General features: G+C 36.9%; 1 long non-coding RNA gene across 1 annotated transcript; it reads right to left on the bottom strand.

Moving 5' to 3' along the window:
- Positions 1 to 867: 867 nt before the first annotated feature.
- On the bottom strand, positions 868 to 1,116 carry LOC147642969 (uncharacterized). Its single transcript, XR_015272734.1, has 2 exons — positions 1,029 to 1,116; positions 868 to 961 (listed from the first exon to the last, which is right to left on the bottom strand). It is a non-coding gene; the product is annotated as an uncharacterized LOC147642969 (long non-coding RNA).
- Positions 1,117 to 6,602: the final 5,486 nt, after the last annotated feature.

Here is a 6,602-nt window from a genome sequence, read left to right as displayed (position 1 = left end):
CTGTTGATCTTTGCTTAATAAAACCAATTTGACATGAAGAAATAACTGATCAATAAATGTGCTGCAAATAAGAAGTAATTACATTTTCGAAAAGTTTTGGGATCGCCGACAACTTAGAGATACCTCTATAATTGTTGCTACCTTTTCTGTGGAGAGGAATAATAAACGATTCCTTCCAAATAAGGAGAAAATGGGAGGTTTCTAAGGATAAGGTAAACTTTCAGAAGAGAATAGCACAGGGCGCCGGCACAATACCTAAGGACACAACCAGGAAGTCCGTCGGGACCTGGTGAATAGATTATTAAAAAAAAATTACTGTTTGGTTTAGGCTTATACAGGTAAATCGGCAACTGCCACACGCCATTCTTTTCACCTTTTCCTTAATAAAGTAGTCCATAAAAACAGTGAAAGCTTGCGACTTCACTATAACAACGACCTGCGCAAAAAGTTATACAATTATGTGAATATACCCAAAAATGCTTAATATTTTAGAAATTCCTTTAATAAAGATTTATTTTTAGTAAAGAGAACAAATAAATGTAATATATGTTTTAAGTTTTCAAAATATTTTTATTTGACGTAACCAATAAAGTCTTTAAAAAGAAATCGATTTATTTACTTTGATACCCTATTAAAGGCGTTTAAATTTTTCGATTATCCTATTTGGTTCAAAGACCAACGTTAAATGAGAAAAGACCCTAATACAATCAAATGGTTCGATTCGCAAATCTTATCCAGATCTCATAACTCTTCGTAAATACGGACAATACGAACCAACGAATCGATGATTACACTCGCTTTAAAATTGGAAAATTCGAGTTAAGGAATGAATGTCAAGAAAAATTAGAAACAAAAACACGAGTGGTGTAGGATTTTAATTAAGTATTTAATCTCATTCTTGTTCTGATATCTATATCCATATCTTATTTATTGTACCTGGTTATTTCGGATACTGTAACACCTGCAAGGTGGATACGTTCAAAGCACATTTATTATGAAGTATGAGAATTTTAACAAATGTGTTTCACTTTTTTATTCTATTCGCCTTTTCATATTGATCCGAAATCTGGGGAAATCTTTGGCAACTGGATCCTCTTGTTCACAATATAAGGTTATATCTGTAAGCAAATTAAAAAAAAGTATGTTTAAAACACGTTTGCCCTTTAATAGCGAGACGTTTTCGAAATACAAAATGAAGATTTATTATTTAATTCAGAAGAAAAATAAGGAACGCAGTGAAGGATACAAGTATATAAAAACATGTATATATATAAAATGTCTGATCTTAAATTATGGTAGTCAGTGTAAAAGAATTAAATCAAATAAGTGTACCAAGCGACAATTCTCGTCTCTGCACTCTAACGGTTGTTTGTTAGTACGCTTTGTTATGTTTATTCCCCAGATGGTCAGGATAGTTCGATGCAAATATGAGAGAGAGCTGTTGAGTGAGGTTGAAGGTTTGAGAGAGGGATACGCACTACGATTGTTGTTCGTGTATGCTTGAGTCACTGCGAGAGTCAGAGATACAAGTATGTTCGTTGCAGCATTTTCTCGAAAGCATTTTCGGTATGCTAGGATTCTGGTGAGCAGTCTCAAGTTGACAGTGGCGTGATCAAGTTTATTCGCCGTATACAACCAGCGCAATAAAAATGGAAAATCTTAATGATAACCCGACATCAGAAGTGGAATCAGTGCCAACTCCTGCATTTTCTGAAGATCAGTGGCGTACTGTTATGGAACTGCAAAATCGCAATTTCGTCGAAATGTGTAAAGCTATGCAAGCGTCTGTGCGTCCACAAAATCAAATAGTTTTGCCGAAATTTAACCCAGATGTAACTGGAGCTGATGCGACTCAATGGTGTGCAACGGCAAGCATTATTATGAACGAACAGCAATTGATGGCAGCGCACTTATCATGATGTTGAGTAGTTGCATGCAGGGCAGTGCTTCAGCGTGGCTTGCACAGATCTGCTATCCCGCCTTTAATTGGGAGCAGTTTAAAGAACTATTTATACAGCGTTTCGAGATTAAGGAAACGCCGGCAGCTATGTTCCTGAATCTGCTGAACAGCCGTCCAGTCCACAATGAGTGCCCTGCAGTGTACGCAAGCCGTATGGTGACGTCATTACCACAAAATGGCGCAATATGAACGCCGAGAAAATAGCTGTATCCACGGTACTTGCGCATATGGCCAATTTTGACAACCGTTTGCAGCGAATGGTGTTTTCGTCAAATGTACAAACTAGAAGTCAACTCCAGATGGAACTGAAAGCATTTACATTTGACAAAAAGCGGAGTGCTGGAAGTACTGATGGTAATAGCGGCGACTACAAGCGAGCCAAAATTGTGTGCCACTTATGCAAGAAGCCAGGACATAAAATGGCGGAGTGTAAATTAAAGCGGTCTGGATCGGAGAATAAACAGCATCGACATTTGCAGAATGTGACCTGTTACCGGTGTGGACAACCTGGACATCTTGCGAATCGGAGCACGAACAATGCAGCTAAATCTGGAGCAATTACTGAGAGGAAAAAAAGGAGTTTTGACACACCAGGGTGAGATCTTTCCTATTTGTTTTGACTCCGGAGCAGAATGCTCGCTAATTCGAAGTAGTATTGCCGATAAATTTGATGGCAAACTTATTAAGAATATTGTCATAATACGAGGTATTGGCGACGCTGGCATTTCCAGTAAGTAACAAAAACTATCTAAGTGTATCATTAATGGCAATAATGTAGAAATACTGTTTCACGCCATAGCAGATAAGCGTCTTACAAATGATATTATGATTGGTAGGGAAATCCTTAGTCATGGATACGAAATCATCTTGACACCTGATAAATTTGAATTTGTTTAGTCTAAATCTGTAAACGTCTCTAAAGTATCTGAGCCATCTGCCTTGTTACTTTATGTTGATACTGAAATTATTGGTAATGACAAGGAAAACTTAATTAAATTACTTAAAGACTATTCAGCTGCATTTATTGATGGAATCCCTTGCTCAAAGGTTAATACGGGTGAAATGACTATTAGATTAATTGATGCAAACAAAACTGTGCAGCGGCGTCCATATCGTTTGAGTCCAAATGAAAAAGAAATTGTACGTGAAAGGATAACGGAATACCATCAGATACCCATTCATCCTGATTTTGTTGAATATACCGCGTTTGTTACACCTGATGGGCACTATGAGAATCGGACGATGCCATTTGGCCTCAATAACGCCCCGTCTGTTTTTCAGAGAGCCATTATAAACGCATTGGGAAATCTTGCATATTCTTATGTAATAGTCTATATGGACGATATAATGGTGGTGTCATCTACCATAGAATTAGGTATGAAAAGATTGAGGATTGTGTTGGATGTATAGACTGCAGCGGGATTCTCATTTAACATAGCAAAATGTGGATTCTTAAAAACTACTGTACAATACTTGGGGTATGAGGTATGAGCTGGAGAGTTAAGGGCTAATCCACGAAAAATTCTTGTGTTAAATTCCTTGCCACCACCGCAAACAGTTCGTAGCGTAAGACAGTTTATAGGCTTGGCGTCCTATTTTCGAAAATTCGTGCCTCGGTTCTCACAGATTATGAAACCGTTATATTCCTTAACTTCGAGTAAAAGTGTGTTTAATTGGAATAACGAGTTGGAAGATATTAGAAAAAATATTATTGCCATCCTTATAAATGATCCTGTCCTTGTTATTTTTGATCCCCAACATCCAACACACAAATGCAAGCTCTTACGGTTATGGTGCAATGTTAATGCAACGAATCAATGGTAGTCCTCCTATAATTTCAGTAAAACTACTTCCCCTACAGAGCCTAGATACCGTTCATATGAATTAGAAACCTTGGCAGTGGTAGAATCCGTTAAACAGTTCCGTCATTATTTAGTTGGTCGTACGTTTGTAGTGTATACTGATTGTAATTCTCTTAAATCATCGCGGACAAAGATTGATCTAACACCAAGAGTGCATCGTTGGTGGGCGTATTTGCAGTCGTTTGATTTCAAAATCGAATATAGAGAAGGAAAGCGCATAGCGCATGTGTTTTTTTTTTATTAAAAAATCACATTCAGGAAGCCACCAAAGTTGAAGTCTTTAGTCCCTGAAAAGCGTGTAAAATTAGCAGAAATCTCAAGTGACTGGCTTGCTGCTGAACAGCGCCAGGATTCTGAAATTACTGATATCATTAACAAACTTAACTCTAAAGAGTTGACTGATGATGTTGCACAGACTTATGAGTTGAGAAAAGGTGTCTTGTTTCGTAAAGTTCAGAGAAATGGAAGAACCCGTTGTTTTCCAGTAGTACCCCATGTATTTCGATAGTCAGTAATTAATCAAGTGCACGAGTCCATCATGCATTTGGGATGGAAAAATACTTGACAAGGCTTACCAATATTATTGGTTTGCTAAAATGAATAAATATGTAAGGAAGTTTGTCAATAGCTGCATTACATGTAAAACTGTGAAGGGTTCATCTGGGAAGATACAAGCCGAGTTACATCAAATTCCAAAAGTGAATATGTCATGGCACACGGTGCATATCGACATTACTGGGAAATTAAGTGGGAAGAATAATCTTAAGAAATATGTGCTAGTACAAATTGATGCCTTAACGAAATTTGTTTATTTGTTCCATACTTTAAGATTAGATTCTGACAGTTGTATTCAGGCAATGAAATCATCTATTTCTTTGTTCGGAATACCGCAGCGTATAATAGCTGATCAGGGTTGATGTTTTACTAGTGGGATATTTTCAGAATTTTGTTCATCACAGAAGATTAAGCTTCATCTTATAGCTACATTTCAGAATCTACTGTAAGCGGTTGAATCGAGCCACTGATCTTGGCAAGATGCTTTAGATGAGGTCCAACTTGCCTTGAATTGCACAGTTAGTAATGAAGTCCCCTAGAGTTACTTGTCGGCAAGGAGGCTCGTCCTTTGGGTTTGATTCCACCGTATGATACAGAGATGGAGGTAGATAAAGTTAAAGGGCAATTGAAAATATGAACAATCAAGCTAGTTATCACAAAATAAGGTATGATAAAAATAAAGCAGCAGTTCAACGATATAAAATTGGAGATTATGTTTTACTGAAAAATGAAAAAAAAAAAACTAAATTGGATGTAAAGTTTAAAGAACCATTTTTGGTTAGTAAAGTTTTAGAAGGAGATAGATATATCTTGAAGTCATTGCATACTAAGAGAACTTATAAATATTGTCATGAAGATTTGAGAAAGATGCCAGATGGTTATGTTCCGAGTGAATTCGAGTGCCCGCCTGAGACTTGTTGAAATGGTTATAATATATCCGTTTGAAAGGATATGTTATGTGAAGACAGAATATCCATATAGAGTATGGAATGGTTGAAATGAAGTTGCAATAGACTTCGATAAGAAAATGTATGTGAGTGGCGGATGTGTTTGATAATTCAAATGGAAATAACATGGCGGATGCAAAGTTTATGCATGGTTGATATATGACAATATTTGATTAAAATGTATAAGTTAAAGAGATGGTTTTGAGATTTAAGCTATCTGCGTCCTAGGGCAAGCACAATTGAAAGACGAAAGTTGGAACATGGCGTGTGGCGCTCTTGACGGGACTTTGCTCTTAATCAAAGGAAATCATAGTGACGACAACTAGAGTCGAATTTTGAATTGCTGAGAAGCAAAGGGATTGAGTTAAATGTTAAAATGAATTTGATTATGAGAATAAGAATTGAAAATAGTTTATAATGTTGTGAAGAATGTAAAATAATGAAAGATTATGAAATAAGAAAAAAAAATGTTAAGCGTTAGGTAATATATCGAATAAATAAATGGTATTTGAAATCGATGAGTAAAAGAAAACACAAGCTATAATCACGGACTTATAAGTCATATTTTTAATATTAAGATTACAGTACACGAGGACGTGTAATTGTCAGAATGGCCGTGTCGGATCTTAAATTGTAGAAGTCAATGTAAAAGAATTAACTCAAATAAGTGCACCAAGCGACAATTCTCGTCTCTGCACTCTAACGGTTGTTTTTTAGTACACTATGTTATGTCTATTCGCCAGATGTTCAGGATAGTTCGATGCAAATATGAGAGAGAGATGTTGTGTGAGGTTTGAGAGAGGGCTACGCACTACGATTGTTGTGCGTGTATGCTTGAGCCACTGCGAGAGACAGAGATACAAGCATTTTCGTTGCAGCATTTTCTGGAAAGCATTTTCGGTATGCTAGGATTCTGGCGAGCAGTCTCAAGTTGACAGTGGCGTGATCAAGTATATTCGCCGTATACAACCAGCGCAATAAAAATTTAAAAACTTAATGATAATAATAATAAAAACAGCCGAGATCAGTCACCCAGATCGCAAGCGGGGTGACCCATGGAACGGTTTCAAAATATCAAACAACGGCATGGAGTGGGTAAAACACCGTATTCAAGCAGTGAGAGAGAGCGCAGTTTTATAAGGTCTGTACGGAGAAACAAAATTAAAAATACTAGAAAGTTGGATGGCGTTAGGAGACGGCACACTAATAATACGTATAACAGGCTGTTCGCGACCTTTTGCTCTCACTTGCAGCTCCTTTACATATTTTAAGCTATTG

Source organism: Drosophila serrata, unplaced genomic scaffold (genome assembly GCF_035046125.1).
Source record: "Drosophila serrata isolate PLE 108 unplaced genomic scaffold, ASM3504612v1 contig_313, whole genome shotgun sequence".
Classification (NCBI taxonomy): domain Eukaryota; kingdom Metazoa; phylum Arthropoda; class Insecta; order Diptera; family Drosophilidae; genus Drosophila; species Drosophila serrata.
The sequence above is the reverse complement of the archived record's forward strand: the minus strand, read 5'-3'. Positions and strand labels throughout refer to the sequence as shown.